This window comes from Cervus elaphus, chromosome 5 (genome assembly GCF_910594005.1).
Source record: "Cervus elaphus chromosome 5, mCerEla1.1, whole genome shotgun sequence".
In the NCBI taxonomy this organism is placed as follows: Eukaryota; Metazoa; Chordata; class Mammalia; order Artiodactyla; family Cervidae; genus Cervus; species Cervus elaphus.
The window spans coordinates 106,557,467-106,576,604 of NC_057819.1; the positions used below are offsets into that span (position 1 = coordinate 106,557,467).

The following is a 19,138-nucleotide window of genomic DNA, read 5'->3' on the forward strand; positions in this document are numbered from 1 at the left end:
GAAGCTGTTGTGCAGCTGTCTCCCCACCCTCATATCTCTGGCTATCAGGAATGAACAAACGAAGCTTCAGTTTTTCCGCAAGTGGAGGAGGATGGCAGCTTGTTCAGCCGGGGGAGGCTGCAGAGGCCAGGGGCCTGGTTACTAGATAAGGGAAACTTGGAAGTTTCCATCTTTGTGTCCTTTCCTTCATCCTCTGGATTTTCTCCTTTTTAATACACAACCCCCCATGGGGGGGGAAAAAAAAGGCTTCATTATCTTTCATGATGATTAATATTTACATATTATAAACAATTCAAACAAACCAGAAGAAAAAATTAAACAGATCTTTGTCATTATCTCATCATGGAGAGATAAGCACTTGACTTTTTTTTAACCCCCCTTTTCCCCTTAACGGTCCCTGGTCAGGGAATTAAAATCCTACAAGCCATGAGGTGCAGCCAGAAGAGAGAAGGAGACTGCAGACTGTGTGATTCCCTTTGTGGGGATTCCCTGGAAAACTAATCCATGGTGACAGGAGGCAGGTCAGGGAGGCCTGCAAAGGGACAAGAAGGAATTTTTCACAAAGATGCAAAAGTTCTATCACATCATATAGCATGACAGCAGTCCACACAATGGTAATACTGTATTTTATGTAGAGTTATTGTTTGCTGTGGTTTAGTCGGTCAGTCATGTTGGACTCTTTGCAACGCCATGGACTGTAGCCCTCTAGGCTCCTCTGTCCATGGAATTTCCCAGGCAGGAATACTGGAGTGGGTTGCCATTTCCTTCTCCAGGATGTCTTCCCAACCCACTGATGGAACCCGAGTCTCTTGTGGCTCCTGAATTGGCAGGCAGGTTTTTTTTTTTTTAACCACTGGGCCACCAGGGAAGTCTTTATGTAGAGTAGTTGCTGTTCAGTCGCCAAGTCAAGTCTGACTCTTTGTGACCCGATGGACTACAGCATGCCAGACTTCCTTGTTATTCACAATCACCCTGAATTTGCTCAAACTCATGTCCATTCAGTTGGTGATGTCATCCAACCATCTCATCCTTCTCCTCCTGCATTCAGTCTTGTCCAGCATCAGGGTCTTTTCCAATGAGTCAGCTCTTTGCATTGTATGGCCAAATTATCAGCTTCAGCATCAGTAGAGTATGCCTCCATAAAGTGTATCTAGAGAAACCTGCTGGCGCCAAGGACAGACCCTCTGTCCTACATGCTAGTCCCAGTGCACTTGTCCCCATGCATTTCCTGCCTGTTCCTTCCACACATACACCCCACCCCTCCACCGCTGGCTTCCATGGCCTCTGTGGCTTTCCCTCTGCTATTCTTGTTTATGCTCATCCCCTCCCTGTTCTGCTCTCCAGGGGGTCTTCCTGACTGAGAGACTGAACCCAACCCCACTGCGAAACCAGGTCTTCAGTGCTTCCTCATCCCACATGACTTCCCTGTCATGTGACTTTCACTTCTCTCCGGGCACTTAGAGGCATAACCTGCCAGCCAGGCCACCACGGTGAGTCAGTGGACTGGGCAGGAGAGGGAGGCCTTAGCTGAGGAGAGGCTGGGCTACAAGGGACCCAGAGCCAGGTGCATGGAGGGACAGGGCAGTAAGCATCGTGTCCTCCTCCCCAGAAAAGCTGCAAGCTACCGGACAATCAGGTGCTCACGAGGAGCAGGTTTGTGTCCAGAGGCGCTCTCCCAGCCCTCCCTCCTGAGTGTGGTGTCCGGTGGCATCCACAGGATGCCTTCAGCTCCATCACTAAGGGTGACATACAAGTCTAGAAGGACCTATCTGCCTGCACTGAGCTGTCTGGTGGGACCACCGTGTACATCGGCATCATGGACTGGATGCAGAGGGAGATCAGGGCCCTGGCCCCAGGCACGATGGAGATCACGACCCCCACTCCTCCGGACACAAGTACATGGTGGGGAGTGGGCTGCACCCCAGCCTCACAATCCATCTTCCAGCAGATGTGGGTGGACCAGCAGGACTGGCCTCTCCACAAACGTTTCTCAATAGACTGTGAGCAGATGCATAGCACTTGCTGTGTAAGTTCATTCAGGATAAATTTGCCACACACCTTTGCCAGGCTCCTGAAACTGGAATAAGTCTTTGAAAATAAATTTGTCCTTGAAACTTGTATCTGAGACTGTAGAACTTACTGCTGATTTTGACGTTGTATTCAACACTTCCCCTGGTGTATCTTTTGTTTGTTTGTTTTTGGCTGGGCTGGGTCTTTGTTGCTGCACGCAGGCTTTTTTCTAGTTGTGGCAAGAGGAGGCTGCTCTCCAGTTTTGGTGCTCAGGCTTCTCACTGCAGTGGCTTCTCTTGTTGTGGAGCACTGGCTCTAGGCTTCTCAGGCTTCAGTAGTTGCAGCCCACAGGCTCTGGACCACAGGCTTAGTAGTTGTGGTCCACAGGCTTAGTTGCTCGGCAGCATGCGGGATCTTCCCGGATGAGGGATCGAACTCATGTCTCTTGCATTGGCAGGTGGATTCTTTACCAGTGAGCCACCAGGGAAGCCCCCCTTGGTATACGTTTAACACCTTCTGTAGATCTTTAGTTTAAGCCCCTAGTTACATGTGATTCTGTCACTTCGTGGCTGAAATGAAAACATGTTTCTGGAAGAAATATCGTTGGCTGGATGAGAATCTGTGAGACCTCGAATCTCTCTACCTGTGTAGAGGATTAATATGTCAGAACTGCCGATCCCAGGGACTTCCTTCGTTGTCCAGTGGCTAAGACTCTGCGCTCCCAATGCAGGAGGCCTGGGATAGATTCCTGATTGGGGAACTAGATCCCACATGCCGCAATAAAGACCCAGTGTAACCAAGTAAATAATTTTCCTTCTTTCTTTTTTTCTAAAGCCTCTTATTCCAGGATTTCTCTAGAGGCTGGCAAGAGTCCTGAGCCAATCACTACTTCTCTCCTGCTGGCCTGACGATGTCCGGGAAGGTCTGAGCCTCGGGACCCGCTTTCCTTTCACACCTGCTCTTTTCCCTCCGGGGCACCATGGACTGTACCTTCCTTCACTTGGAAAATGGTTTTCATTTACCACTGTAAACTTATTCACCCTTTTAACTTAGGCAAGATTTTTGTACTCAATCCTCAGTTCTTAAGAAATGACAAGAAATTTTGGTGTTATATAGTCGTGTGAGAACATGAGGTCCAGCAACATGTTACTGTGAGGACAAGTGCTGCAGTAAACAAACAAAAGACTTTCTTTCAAGGCTTTCCCTTTGGACATTTGCTCCACATCCGCTATTAAATATGTAAAAGTCACCCACATATTGCAGAACATATAACCCTTTGCTGCAAAATAAAATTTGAAAGGATTTTTATGGTTTTGCTTCCTAAATCATTTGGCACAAGTGGTCCAATCAACCTATGACTGACTGTGATTTCTTTTTCTTTTTTTTTTTTGACTGTAATTTCTAAGGAAACATCTTTCATCTTATTTTATGAGGAATTCTGGCAATGTGAGAAAATCTAAGCCACATGTTTTTCACTGTCCTGAAAGTTTTATGAATATGAGATTTAATGATGAGAAAATTGACAATAATGTTATATTTTATAGGCATTTAATTAAACATTTATTAATCTTGGTTTTGCAGTTTTTTAAAAAAAATTCATATGTGTTAATTTTTTTAGATATCAAATATAAATAAAAGCTCTGAAACAGTCATTAAGTCCTGGACTGTGTGCCAGAAGAGCTTGCCAGATGAAGTGGGAGCTCTTCCCGAAAGCAGACAGAGGGTGTGGACCATGCAGAGGCTCCTTCGTCTATACATCATTGCAGGGCAATCCCAAGGGAGGGAACAGCTGGGCCCTATTCATGGCCAGGGCTGGAGCTGGGGCCAAGGCAGAGACTTCAGGGAAACAGGTTCTGTCTCAGCCTCAGGAAGGTGGTCACAGCAGCCAACAGAAGGCTTTTCCTGTCGAGGAGGCACCACTGGGATGGAAATGAAGATTTCTGTCTAGGTCAGGAAGGGCTGGGCTCTGCTGCAGAAGCAAATAAGCCCCAAACCACTGTTGGTTTCTACCAAGATTCCTTCCTTCCCCACACTCTGAGTCCATCATGAGTCACCTGGGAGCTGAATCCACATCACCTACACTCAGTGCCTAGTCTGAAGGAGCAGTGCCTGTGCGGGGCACAGTCCCTGGTACAGTGGAGGGAAAAAGAGAGAACTGTTGCTAGTTGTGTGTCAACCAGTAGAGCTTCTGCTGGGAAGTGATGCATGTCACATTTGCTCACATCTGACAAAGATTCTCCCCTTAACCAAATTCTGCTCAGATTCCTCTGAGTTCTTTTTCTACTAGGTTTTGATTTTTGGACTTCCATGTTCATCTCTGCATTGTCCAGTTGTAGCAAGAATCTTGCTTAAGTCAATTTAGCCAGAATTCCCCATCCTCCATATATGACTACCTTCCACATCTAATCAAGTTCTTCATCCTCCACCAGACCCCAGGTGATGTGCAATCTCCATGACCTGGCTCCAACAAAAATCTTGTTTAATCAGAAACCTCCTGTGGGCTTCCCAGGTGGTGCTAGTGGTAAAGAATCTGACTGCCAGTGCAGGAGACACAAGAGATAAGGGTTCAATCCCTGGGTCGGGAAAGTCCCCTGAAGTAGGGAATGGCAACCCACTCCAGTATTCTTGCCCGGAAAATTCCATGGACAGAGGAGGCTGGTGGGCTACAGTCCATGGGGTCCCAAAGAGTTGGACATGACTGAGCAACTGAGCACACACACACACAGAATCCTTCGGTACTCCTGTTTCCTTTGATTAATTTTCCATCCAGTGACTCTACCCTGCTCCTCGGTTATAAATGTCCACTTTTCCACTCAATCAGTCCAACCTCTCTCTCCCATTGCAAACCCCCACTTATCCCGAGAACCCCTCTTGAATAAAGCCTGCCTTACCACTCTTTAACAAGAGTCAGAGTGAATCTTTTTTTCTTTAACTCATCTCATCCATTGGCCAGAGGAAGGCAAGTGACTAAGATGGTTGTTAACAGGGCTGGGGAGGAGAGTTTTCCAGAAAGTAGCAGTAGGTGCTTGTGAACAGTAACACAGTCTTTTACCATTTTCCTCTGACAGAGAAACTTGAAGACAAACCTCTGTAAAGCAGGTCTTACCCAAGACAGCTGTCTTGCCTGTTAGATCTCAGGCAACCACATCTTGGGGGATGGGGAGGGGAAGTCACGTGCCGGAGGTCATCAGAAATACTTTCTCCCTCCCCTCCTTGAACCTCTTCATCCACTGTATCATTTCTGATTCACACACCTGACCCTCAAGCTGGTGTGAAAGGTCACCTGACTCAGCTGGGGTCGGGGTGGGGGAAGGCACAAAATCTCTCTTCTGGGGTAGCCTGTTTGCATGAGATGAAGATAAGCTGCCTCAGATTGAACAGACATTTTATGCATGAATCTTGATTAGTTCCTTAAAAAAAAAAATCACTGTCACAACTACTGAGCCCACATGTCACAACTACCGAAGCCTGTGCACCTAGAGTCCATGCTCTGCAACAAGAGAAGCCATGGCAAAGGCTACAACTAGCGAGAAGCCTGCGCAGCAACAAAGACCCAGAATAGCAAAAAAATAAGTAGATAAATAAAATTTTTAAAAAATTACTTTCACAAGTTTATCATTTATAAGTGACATTTACTTATGTCATTTGTCTACGTAAGAACCTGTAATGGCTTCTAACTGCCAACCTCACAGGTGGAACCTGAACACCTTGTTCCCTCTCCCAGCTGTACTCAAAGGCAGGCTCAATTTCCCTCAGGATACAAAAACCAGGGTAATATTAGGTGGGGGACAATGGGTACTAGGGAAGTGACCAGCAATAGCCATTAATATTCACCACTGTGATTTGTTCTTCCTGCAATAAAAGTGACACCTCCCAAGTGTCCTCATGGGCACTCAGATAAATTACATTTCCCAGTCTCCTTCCAGTGGGACTGTGTGACTGTACTCTGGACAATGGAATGTGAGCAGAAGTAATTTACACCAATTTAGGGTTTGGTCCATAAAACGCTCCAATCTCACAACATCAAAGAAAACCAGAGCCTGCCAGTAGTTAAAGTGGTAAAAGCAGATTTTACTCAGGAACTATTGCAGCAGGGGGAAGGAGGTCTCATCATAAGACTGGGCTCAACTCAGAATATGAAGAGGAAGTCATGGGAACACAAGGGTGGGGGTCAGTGGATGGAGAATTATTAAGGAAACATCAGGGATACAGAAGTATTCTGGCTAAACAAGATTTATGCTGAAGGCAGGCAGGGGTGATCAGGCATCACTTCAGTGGAGAATGAGAAGTTTGGTCAGATAACCAGGGTGATCAAGGGTGGTAAATTCTGGCCAAACTGACCTGGCAGGATTCTTGCTAAAACTAGACTCTTGGAAGACACGCCCAAGGATGGGGCCAAAGAGGACTCAGAGGAGCCTGAGTAAAGTTTGGTCAAGCAGAGAATCTTTGCCAATATTCCTTTGGATCCTTATTTTTAAACAGCAGCTATAATGAATACTTCGGGAACAGTTGTGGAAACTTGAAAATAAACTGGTTGTGAGGTGGTATTCCAGAATTTAAAATTTTCCTACTTGTGATAATGACACTTTGGTTGCGTAGGACATCCTTACATTTAAGAGATGCATGCCCGAGACTTCCCTGGTGGTCCAGTGTTTAAGTGCCTGCCAGTGCACAGACACAGGTTCAATCCCTGCTCTGGGAACTAGATCCCATATGCCATAGGGCAACTAAGCCTATGTGCCACAACCACTGAGCCTTCGCTCTAGAGCCCAAGAACTGCAACTACTGAAGCCCACTTGCCTAGAGCCTGTGCTCCACAACATGTCAAGCCTGCACGCCACAACTAAAGAGTAGCCCTGATCACCACAACTAGAGAAAGCCTGAGCACAGCAACGAAAAGCCAGCCAAAAGAAAAAAGAGAGAGATGCATGCCTAATTAGTTAGAGGTGAAAAGTCACACAAGACCACAGCAGTGGGTTTGATTCAGGGCTGACATCCAAACTCACAATACAAACTGCTCACGCAGCACCTAGCTGTCTTAGAAAGGAAGTACAGCAGCATTCCATACAGCTCTCCACGGCTCTGATGACTGCACATGGGTTAGGTTCTATCCCCAGAGGATTCAGCAAAGAGGACCCACTGGCTCTGTGGCTCCTTGCTGGTCTGGTGGCAACGTGATGGTAAGAGGTCACATGCATTCTTCAGCAGAGCTATGGCCCATACATTACAAGTTGCACCAGTAGCCACCAACAGCAAGCCGAGAGGCAGCCTAAGGTCAGTTGAAGAGCACACGCAGGTCCTACAGGAACGCCATCTGAGTTCAGACTACAAGTCAGCTCCTGGAGGAGGGATTCACAGCTGTGAAAGCTCTCCCTCTAGTCACGGATGTCTGCAACATTCGAAATCACTGGACAAAAAAGTTAAATAAGACAAAACGGCTGACACTTGTTGAAGCCAGATAATGAGTTTATCAAACTATGCTTCAGTGGTTGAAAATTTTTATTATAGAAAATCAAAAGAAATAAAATCTAAAACGGAGGTGTTCACCACCTGCTTTCATTTCCTATGTGGCTTACCGGTGAGTAAATTCCTTCTGTTTAAAGCTCCCTGCTCTCAAGTCAGCGCAAATCTCCCCTCTTTTATGTAGCTCCCCTCCCCCACTCCGACTATAGGATCCGTCCCTCCCTCCAATCCAAGTGCTTATTCTTCTGGACTCTTACTGTTGCCTTCTTTCAGTTGCAGGGCACAGAAAAAGAAAAAAAGGAAACTCTGCCACATAACCAAACAGTCTAGATTCCATGTCAGGCAGGCTTGGACCCAGGGTTCCAAGCAGGCGGTCAGGCCCCGCGGCTGTGGCCCTATCACATGGCTGTTGCTCCTTGGGGGTAGCTTCCCTTTGCAGACACTACACGAGGTAGCACCTCCCAGCTCCTAGGCAGGCTTCCTTCTGGAGGGACTTTTGGAAGCCTTTGCCCCAGCATGCTCAGCAAAAGTCCCAAGGCTTGCTCTCATTGGCCAGGCTTATCACATGCCCACCAATCAGGGAATGTCTGGCCCTGATTGGTGGGTCTGGGTCACATGCTCCACACCTGGCTCTGAGGAGAGTCAGTGATGGCATTGACCCGCGAAGGCTCGGAAGCAGGTGACTCTGGGAGGCAGGTGACTCGCACTGGGGTTCCGGTATCAGTGAGAGACGAGGCCAGAAATGCAGTGGATGGTGGGGGTGGGGGGCGGGGTTGGGGTGGGGGACCTGGTTGGTGACATGGTCCAGCCCACCTCAGAGGCCATTAGGGTGCTCGCTGGTTCTGAGTGGCTTTTCGTCCTGTGAGTCCCCAGAATGATTTTTGGACACCAAGGGGCTGGATTTGTCTTCTCCTGAGAGTTCTGGTGAACGCGCTTCCTTTCGGCTAAGAGAGGCTGTCAGGGGACGATGGAGAGGCGAGAGGCAAGACTCCATTCAGTCCTTTCAGTTCAGTTCAGGTGCTCAGTCGTGTCTTTTCCGGACCCCGTGGACTGCAGCACGCCAGGCTTCCCTGTGCATCACCAAGTCAGTCCTTTGAGTTTTGTGTTTTAACTGTATATGGAAAAGCGCCTCGTGCAGTCGATGAGTCCTCACAAACTGGACGAATCAGCTAGGCCAGCGACCGAGGCCTCCGGAGCCCCCCCCCCCCCCCCCCCCCCCCCCCCCCCGGTGCCGCCCGCGCTCCCCCTCACAGTGTGTCGCTTACACTGGCGCCACTCTAGTATGGACTCCTTTGTGAGCTTCCTCTGCGCCGTCGTATGTAGTTGTGTTTCCGTGTGAACACATTTGTTCTCAGGTTCTGTTGGTCCCCGCGTTCATTTGTCTGCTCTAGTGTTGATGGGCATCTGAGTAATTTCTGGTTTGGGCCATTATGAATAAATAATGCCACTGGGAACCTTTCACATATGTTTCGGTGGACACATATATACGCACTTTTGTTGGATACACACCTGTGAATGGGATTGCTGGGCCACAAGTTGTATACATTTTTTAGTGTCAGCGGATACTGATTGCCACACCCTTTCCAACAAGGCTGAGCGGATTTGCACTCAGGGTCCAGTTGCACTGGGTACTCTCTGTCTTTTCCTTGTTAGCCATTCAAGTGCAAACAGGTTTTCTTTGGCGGGGGTGGGCAGTAATATTTATTTGGCCACATTAGGTCTTGTTTGTGACATGTGGGATCTAGTTCCCTGGTCAGGAATCGAACTTGGACCCGCTGCATTGGGAGCCACTGGACCACCAAGGAAGTCCCTCAATAGGTTTTTTAAAAACAGCTTGATTGAGGTATAATTGACATACTGTAAAATTCACCTGTTTTTATGTGTATAAATAAATGCTTTTTAGTAAACTTGTGCAATCACCACAGTGAATCAATTATGGAACATTTCCATCATTCCTAGACCCATTATGCCCTGTTTAGTTTGTTTTTTAACCTCATTTTCTTCAGCAGTCTTTGGGCACTTGTCTGGTGCCAGGCATTTTGCTAGGCGATATGAATAACTGAAAAATGAGGAAAACCTGGTACTTTCAGCCTAGAGAGAGTCAGAAATAACCCAATTGCTGTAATCTTGGGGAGGTACAGAGTAGCGTGGGATGTGCAGTGACCCAGAAAGTGACAAGGGTTTCTGACGCTTTAACTGCAAATGTGGGGAGGGAGCAGGGGCAAGGTGTAAGACAACAGGGAAGGACATCAGCTTGACCACCAGCTGGGAAAATGTCCTTCCAAAGAAGAGCTCATCCTTCTAAACCTTGGTGATTTTCCCAACCACAGAGTTGGTTAGGAGTCTCTGCCCTTTACCCCCAGAACCTCCTGGGCTTCGATACAGGTCTGCCTCTCTCCTGGAGTGAGGGCAGTGAGGACAGGGTCTTGACTTTCTTCACTATGTATCTCAGGCTCTGAGCAGTGTCTCAGAGGCTTTCAAAGTGCCCCAAGCTGGGGGGCCTAAGGTGACAGAAATGTATTCTCTCATAGTGCTGAAGGCTCAAAGTCAGAAGCCAAGGCGTGGGCAAGGCTCTTCTCCCTCTGAAGCCGGCATGGAGGTCCTTTCTTGCCTCTTCTAGCTGTGATGGTACCGGCAGTCCATTGTGATCCTTGACCTGTAGCTGCATCACTCCAGTCTCTACCTTCTCATCACAGGGAGGTTTTGTGTATGCGTCTCTGTGTTTCTGCTGTTCTTCCAAGGAACCAGTCGTATTGGATTTAGGGCTCCCCTACCCCTTAATCTTAACCAAGTACACCTGCAAAGACACTGTTTCCAAATAAAGTCACATGTGAGGTTTCAGATAAACAGGAATTTGGGGAGGGGCCACTATGTAGCCCAACACAGTGCTCAGAGAGCCTGTTGGAAGATGCCTGCCTTTCCTCGTACTCTGAGCTGGCACTCACTGTGGAGCCTGCTTCTGGCTTTGGTATGAAAATCACCTTAATGGGGTTGGGGTGGGGGTCCAGGAAGTCTGTTAGATCATATCTCCTGGGTGTTCAGTCTGTTTTCTTCTAGAATCAGCTCCTGTGGGTACACCCAGACCAGCCCCCCTTGGGAGGGCCAGGCCCTGGGCACAGAGTCACTACACCCCAGTTCCCCTCGCCTTTTCATTTCAAACATTTTTAAAGTACACTAATAACACATGGTGATTTTTATAAACTCAAAAAACTTTGTTTTCCTTTTCTTTCAAACATTTCATTGTGCATTTACAAATAATGCATGGTGATATTTTTAAAACTTTTTTAAACCTTATTTTTTGTTTCATTTTTCACCTCAAACATTTTTTTTTAAATAGTCAAATAATTCATGGTGTTGTAAAATGAAAACAAGTGCAAGGAAATAGCCCCAAAAGAGAGCTGTTGCCAACCCCAGGATCTGTTATTTCCATCTTACATCTCCTGATTTTCAACTAGTCAGTTTGTCACCTGGAGTAGAGGCTACACTTCCCAGTTCCCAGATGGTGAGGGAGGCTACATGACTAAGTTCTGGCCAGTGGGATGCAGTGCAAGTGTTACATGTCAGTTTCTAGAAAGTTCTCTCAAATGACAGCTCATGGATGCCCTTTGCCCTTTCTTGACTGATGCTTAGAAATCAGATGTGGTGCTGGAGTGCCATGAACCATGAAGTTGGACCATGAAGTTAGGGTTGCACCCTGGGGATGAGCGAGCAGAAACTGCTGAGTCAGCCTGAATCGTGGTTATCTGTGGAGATACCATAGCAGCCAGGGCAGCCAGTCCGTACTTGGACTCAGATGTGTGAGACACACCAGCTTCTGTCTGTGGCTGTGTACTGGATCGCCAGGGGTGGACTAAAGCCACATTTGGGTATTATCTCACAGTGCTGGAGGCCAGAAGTTGGAACTCAGCATCGCTGGGCCATGTCGGAGAGTCAGCAGGGCTTCCCTGCCTCCAGAGGCTTTAAGGGAGAATCTGCCCCTGGCCTCTGCCAGCATCTGGGGGCAGCAGCCTTTCTTGGACTGTGATCGCATCACTCTGATCTCTGCCTCGGAGACCCTGATGCTGGGAAAGACTGAGAAGGATGAGAAGGGGGCAGTGGAGGATGAGAAGGTTGGATGGCATCGATGGGCAGGAGTTTGAGCAAACCCAGGGAGATAGTGAAGGACAGGGAAGCCTGGCATGCTGCAGTCCACGGGGTTGCAAAATCAGACACGACTTAGCAACCAAACAACATGTTGCCAATTGTGTGCATATGTGTGTAATCTCCCCCTGGCTCCCACTCAGAAAGATATATGTGACTACATTTAGGGTCCACATACATAATCCAGGAAAATTTCTTCATCTCAATATCCTTGACTTGATCATTTCTGCTGAGACCCTTTTACCAAGTTAGGGAATATTTACAGGCTCCAGGGATGAAGACTTGATGTCTTTGGGGGACAGTGTCCAGCCACTGTTGTTCATATCTCTGTTACTTTGTGCTGAGAGGAAACCCTAGCAAACAGACAAGAATACAGGAAAAGAAATGTTTTGGGCAACATTATGTGTTATAACTGAAGAATGGAAATGACATCCATGATCAGCTGACTTTGGAGAATGTAGATTAATGGTCTGGTGTCATGGGACCTTATACAGTAATGAAAAGGAAGCATTTATCAGCATGGCTAAGACCCCTGCAGAACGCTGTGCTGAGCTCCGTGCTGGGGCTTGAGGGCCCAGCCCTTCCCCATATGAGCCCCCAGTCCAGAACCAGTCTTGACAGCATAGAGTAGGCATAGCAGCAGAGTGTCCTGGACCTCTGATTGAGCTGGGAGGTTTGTATATTGGGGGATAATTAGGTTTGCACCAGATGGGCTTGGGGGAGGGGCATTCCAAGTGAGGAGAATTCCAGGTGCAAAGACTTGGCTGTTGGTTGGCCATGGCTGTGTGAGACGAGGGAGGGGAGCAGAGGCGGTGGGGTCCTGACAGTCTCAGGCAACAAAGACCTAACGAGAGGGGCTTCCTGGCCCAAGTGATGGAGTGGTGTGTCAGGCTCACCTCCTTGTGTCAACATCCTCCCTGACCATCGGCAGTCACCAGGGTGACAGCCCTCCTTATTCAGTCCAGGGTGGAAAGACATTTCCGCAGCCAGGGAAAACAGTCCTAGATCTTCCCTGCATGCAGCTGCTCCCCCTCCAGCAGCTCAGTGAACTCCGCACCCTTCTCTGCACCACTCTGCATCCTGGGAGCTACACTGGTGAATTCTTGCATTTTTGGTTTGTAACTCCTGTCCTTTTTATTCTCTGAAAAGACAACTACATCAGGCAATAGCTAGCAATCTATGCAGGTGGGTATATCATGTACAAAGATGCACTTTGTGACAACAACAGCATGAAGGAGGGGGAGGATGCAGCTGTTTAGGAGCAAAGTTTTACTAAACCATTGAAATGAACACTAATCTTGAAAACATTATGTAACATGAAAGAAGACAGATAGGAAAAGCAGCATATTTTATTAATTTAAGTGAAATGTGCAGAATAGGCAAATCCATAGCGATAGAAAGAAGATTAGCGGTTGCTAGATGTTGGGTTTGTGGGTATAGGAGGGGGCGAGGAGTGGGGATAACTACTAACTCCTTTTGGGAATTGTGAAAATGTTCTGAGATTGAATGGTGGTAAGGGTTGCATAACCTTGTGAACCTACTGAAAACCACTGCATTTTATGCTTTAGAATAGTGAGTTTTACAGTATACAGATTATTTCTCAATTTTTTCAAAAAGAAAAACAAAAACTTTACCACCCTGGTATTACTCAGCCATTAAAAAAAAATTGAAATAATGCCATTTGCAGCAACATGGATGGACTTAGAGAGTGTCATACTGAGTGACATAAGTCAGACAGAGGAGAAATATCATATGACATCCCTTATATGTGGAATCTAAAAAGAAGTGATACAAATGAATTTGCTTACAAAGCAGAGACTCACAGACTTAGAAAATGAATTGGTTGCTGGGGGTAGGGAAGGATAGTTAGGGAGTTTGGGAAGGTCATGTACACACCGCTATATTCAAAATGGATAATCAACAAGGACCTATTGAGCACATGAAACTGCTCAATGTTATATGGCAGTCTGGATGGGAGGGGGAGTTTGAGGAAGAACAGATACATGTATATGTATGGCAGTTCATCTGAAACTATCACAACATTGTTAATCAGCTATACCGCAATACAAAATAAAAGCTTTAAAGTTTGGGGGGAAAAAAACCTTACCACCCTGTATGTAGCAATAGGAATGTACTTAGAGGCAAGGAACAGACAAAAACAAATGGAGTTTGTTTGCCCACAAAAAAAGTGAAGCCAGAGCATCTGTGCCCAGGTGTCCACTCCAAGTAATGGCAGGACTGCCTGGAACATGGTATGTAAATGTGACTGGAAGTCAGGCTGCTGTGCAGATTTGGATTCTAAGGGTATAGTTCAGAGAACCTGACTTTCTCATGCTCTTTCAGATGATGCTGGCACTGCTGGTCTTAGGACCAAACTTGCTGTAGCAAGGTAGTTCTGGTTACCTCCTGCTATGTCACCTTCACAAAACCTAGAACCATGAAAAAGAATTGTTTCCGTGTCACGGTTCTGTGAGTTGACTGGGCTCAGCTGGGTGGTTTTTCCATGGAGGATCTCTCTTGCAGTTGTAGTCAGACAGATGGTGAGTGGGGCTGGAATGTTCCTAAGGCTGCTCACCTGTGTTCACCTGTCTGGTGCCCCGGCTGGGTTGGCTACAACCACCAGGGACTAGACAGGATTTGATCTCTCTCTATGCAACCTTTCCACGTGGCTACTTTTCCACATTCCGTGGAATAGTCTGCCCTGTGACATGGCAGAAAGATTTTCCCAGAATAAGTGTTCCAAGACACAGAAAGTGGAAACTTCAGGGTTCTTGTCTCCTGAGCCTAGAAATGGGTACGTTATCATCATTCTTTGGTGTTCTAATGGTTGAAGTAGTCGCAGGACCCACTCAAGTTGAAGGAGAGATCACATAACTCCTCAGTGGGAGGGATTTTAAAGAGATTTGGGGCATTTTTTTTTTACTTCCCTGGTGGTACCGCAGATAAGAATCTGCCTACCAATGCAGAGGACACGGGTTCCATCCTTGGTCAGGGAAGATTCCACATGCCACAGAGCAGCTAAGCCCGAGTGCCACAACTACTGAGCCCGTGCTCTAGAGCCTGTGCTCGGCAACAAGAGAAGCCATTGCTCACCACAAGAGAAAGTCAGAGTGCAGCCAGAAAACCCAGCGCAGCCATAAAGAAAGAAAGAGATTTGGGGGCATTTTTAATCCTCCAAAAAGGTTCTGATAGGGTCCCTTGACAAGGGCTCGTAGGTACACTGCGCCCTCTTGAGTCCTTGTACCGTCATGACAGTTTCCCTGCCACCTGGCTTGGTTGTAGCTCTAGGTTGTGAGATTTTGGTGTGCTTTCCTGGTTGAACAGTTTTTATGTAGGAATTTGGGGATATTTAAATACTATTACTAACATTGCCACCATTATCCAGGACTCTTCCCTCTGGGCTTTAATTTGGATCTGCATATTTTTTCATTCCTGATACAGGTCGTCACCCAGTGTGGGAGCCACAGGGCTCATAGAAACTGTAGTAATGTTCTGGCCAGTGAACCCTCATCTGCTTTTGGCTATGTGACCTCAAGTGGTTTGAACTCTCCAAGCTTTTTTCATTAAAAAATGAAAATGCTCACTTTGAGGAGATGTGTTTAGAGATAGCAGATTAAGGCATTCGGCACATATTAGACAGTAAAGAGTAGGTATGAGAAAAATAAAAATAAGACTGTTGCCAACAGATTGTAGAGAAAAACAAAGAAAAATTGGAAGTGTGGGCGGGATGGTAAGTTGAGCCAATCCTTCTGGAGCAACTGTCAATATTTAACAAGAGCTGGGCAGCTGTTCTTTGCTTTAGCCTGGAAATTCCCCATCTGGGAATATATTCCAAAGAAATGATTCCCAAGGGGAAGATATGCAGTTTTTCTGCAGATGTTTTTAATAGTACTATTCATGATAGGAAGTAATTGGAAAGAAAACAAGTGACTAATTTAAAAAGTCTTGAAAAAGCAAAGGAAGAGAGCATGACAGCAACAGAAAATAGAAGTGTAGGGAGTTCAAGGGGTCAGTCCCTCCATGGAGCAACCGTTAGGCAAAAACCAATAGAACTAACTTATTTTGGAACTCTGGAATCCAACCAAGAGCTTACAGCAACCAGGGGAGTGCTTAATGAAGGGGGGGAGTTAAGTTTCAGTATGAGGGGATTGTGGTGTTTTGCTTCCCTTACTGCCACAGGTGGCTGTGGAAACCACAGCCCGTGTTCCTGGTGTGGCCTGTTGGGTAAGGGGTCAGTATGGACTTTGCTCTTAAACACTGTGCTGGAATGTTTTAACCAGTTTGGCAGTTCCCTAAGGCCTTGGTGCCAAGATGTCTCTTGGTTTTACCCCCTTCGGGCTAAATCCATTTTCCAGGAAGAGACAGTCAAAAACATTTAAAGATCTAGAGTCCCCTAAGCCATCTGGTGCAAGGGTGAGTGGACACAGTGGCAGCAGATGGACTGAAAGGCCTGGGAGCAAGAGGGCTGAGAAGAAAGATGGTGGATGGAAGAAGGCTTTGAAGGACTGAGGCATGTATGAGGGTATTTGGACCACAAAGATCACGCCCAGGGCCAGATGCATACACAGAAAAGATCTCCCAGAGTCCTAGGCTTACAAATCTAGCAGCCCCTTGGGCTCTGCAGAAGCAGAAGACGAAGCAGAGTCCTAGGCCTGGCCAAGGTTGTAGACGCGTCCAGCTCAGATCCAATCTGCACAGATTGGGGGGAGGATTGTTTATTTTCCTTGACTCCAGTCATTTATGAAAATCTCTGTCCACTGACATAATAGAACAGAGAGTTCAGTCATGACACATGGCAAAGAATATAGTTTTTACAAAATACCTTGGAAAAGTCACCAAAAACAAGTAAACAGAACATGTCAGTTCTTAGCAATAAATAACAACAAACTCTGGGGAGAGGGAAGAATCTGATTTTCAGAGTTTCTACATTATAATAATAAAAATAGCCAGTTTTCAACAACAACAAAAAATGATGAGCAACGCAAAGGAAAAAAAAATATGTCCCATTCACAGGAAAAAAGGAATTAACAAGAATTGTCCCTGGCAGAGCCCAGATATTCAACTTACTAGACAAATACTTGTAATCAGTTGTCTTAAATGTACTTAAAAAGCTAGAGAAATCCAGGAGAATGATGTATGAACAAATGGAGAATATTACTTAAAAAGTATATATTATGAAAAGCAACACTATGGAAATACTGGAGCTGAATAGTACAATAGTTGAAATAAGAAGTTCGCTGGGGATCAGAACCAGATGTTAACAGGCCAAGGAAAGAATCAAGAATCAGCAGATGTAAAGATGGAGCAAGTGAAATCATTGAGTCTGAGGAGCATAGACAAAAAATCATGAGGAAAAATGAACAGAGCCTAAGGGCTGTGTGGGACATCACCATATATATTAGTAGATGCATGATGAGAACCCAGGAGGGAAAGAGAGAGACACAGAGACAGGGAGAGACACACACACAGAGTTAAGAACATTTAGAGATATTAAGGCCAAACACCTTCCAAATTTGATGAAATAATAACTTGCATATTCAAAACCTCAATGAACTAAAAGTATGACAAATTCAAAAAGATCCACAAAAGGCATATTATATTCAAATTGTCAAAAATCAAATACAAGAATTTGGAAAAGTTAGAGAGGTAGCAGAGCCAGAAATTTGTCACCCCACCTAGAATTGCCCAGGCAAACTTTGTCTCAAGTAACTCGTTTGGAACTCTGGAGTCTATTGGAGGCTTGTAACTTCCACATGAAGGTTTGGACAGAAAAGGGTGGCTAATCAGAGTCAATTTTAGCTCTTAGCAGAATAGCAGTTCCCACCTCCTACCCCCAGTGCTGTGGCAGGCAGCTGTGCATGGGTGTTTAGAGTCGCTTGTATGAGATTGGCAGGAGCCAGGCAGAGGGGAGAACCACATTCTTCAGAAACTGCACATCTGTCCCCTAATCACTGATTGCTGCTTCTGATTACAGACGTGCAGATTCGAGACAGGGTTCTTGTTGCTCCTCCACCTAGTGTTGCAAAGCTACATTTTCTCTGACTAAAGTGACTTTCAGGGAATGGAAAGGACCAGGCCTTTTTTCCCTTCCTTTATTCTCTTTTCCTCATTTTGTGACCCAGACGTTGAAAAATAAGACATCCAGAAGTTCCCTGGTGGCTCAGTGGATGAGAGACCACCTGACAATGCAGAGGACACAGGTTTGATCTGTGATCCAGGAAGATTCCCTCATGCTGCATGGAGCTACTAAGCTGGTGAGCCACAACCACTGAGCCTGTGCTCTAGAGACTGCCAGCCACAACTACTGAAGCCCGTGTGCCTCGAGTCAGTGCTCTGCAACAAGAGAAGCCTGTATACCACATTGAGAAACCTGTACACCACAGTGAAGAATAACCACTGCTCACCTCAACTAGAGAAAGCCCATGCACAGCAACAAAGACCCAGTGTAATTAAAAAAAAAAAAAAAAAGATATCCAAAAACAACTGCAGTACAGAGGAAATTAGAAAGTCATTGTGCATGCCCAAGGGAAAACACAGAGGTGGTCTTAGAGGATGGGGAAGATTTAGACAAGCATATTCCATGGAGCTGATCTTTGGGACTATCTTTAGTTTTTTTACAAAGGTGTTAAGCCCATGGGAACCATCCCATCTTTTTGGGTTTTCATTAAAGTAATGGACTAAAAGGAAAAGCTGTCCTGAGCTTCCCTGGTGTCCAGTGGTTCAGTCTCTGTGTTTCCACTGCAGGGAGCACAGGTTCCATCACTGATTGGGGAAGTCCCGTATGCTGCACAGTGCAGCCAAAACTAAAATAAAGCTGTCTTAATGTCCCTGTCTTCTAGCTTCAGTACCTCTGTCATTCTGCATCTGTTACTAGTCATTAATTTTTTTTTTCCTAGTTGTGGGTTGCCTTTTTCTACTTCCAGTCATGCCTCCTAATTTTTTATTGGACATTGGACACTGTAGGTGTTACTTGTTGAGTATCTGGACTTTGGTGTCTTCCTTTAAAGGGTGTTGGACTTTGCTCTGAAAAGCGGTTAAATTACTCGTGATGCGTTCGATCTCTTTGAGATTTTTAAAAATAGTTTATTTCAAAATAATTATGGATTCAAAGGAAATTTCAAAGATCATGCAGAGTGGGCCCATTGAACCCTTCACCCAGTTTTCTTCCACAACTGTCTGTTGTACAGTATCAAAGTCGGGAAATTTACATTGATACAATGTATGTATAATTTTGTGCCATTTTATCACATGTATAAATTCATATGTGGTTGTCTTCTTTATAATGGTTTTACTTTCTACGGTCCTAAGACACTGAATAGGAAAATTCCCAAAATGAATAATTCATAAGCTTTAAATCGCACACCATTGTGAGCAGAGTGATGGAATCTCTCGCTGTTTTGCCTAGGACGTGAATCACGCCTTTGTCCGGCTTGGTCCATCTGTTAGTCACTTAGTAACTGTGTCAGCTACCAGACCAGCTGCCGCAGTGTCACAGACCTTGTGTTCAAGTGACCCTTTTTTTTCT

At 46.0% G+C, this 19,138-nt stretch overlaps 1 long non-coding RNA gene across 1 annotated transcript; it reads left to right on the plus strand.

The window, feature by feature from the left end:
* The first annotated feature begins 458 nt into the window (after window positions 1-458).
* LOC122693509 lies at window positions 459-13,032 on the plus strand. Its single transcript, XR_006340928.1, has 3 exons — window positions 459-478; window positions 11,627-11,629; window positions 12,976-13,032. It is a non-coding gene; the product is annotated as an uncharacterized LOC122693509 (long non-coding RNA).
* Window positions 13,033-19,138: the final 6,106 nt, after the last annotated feature.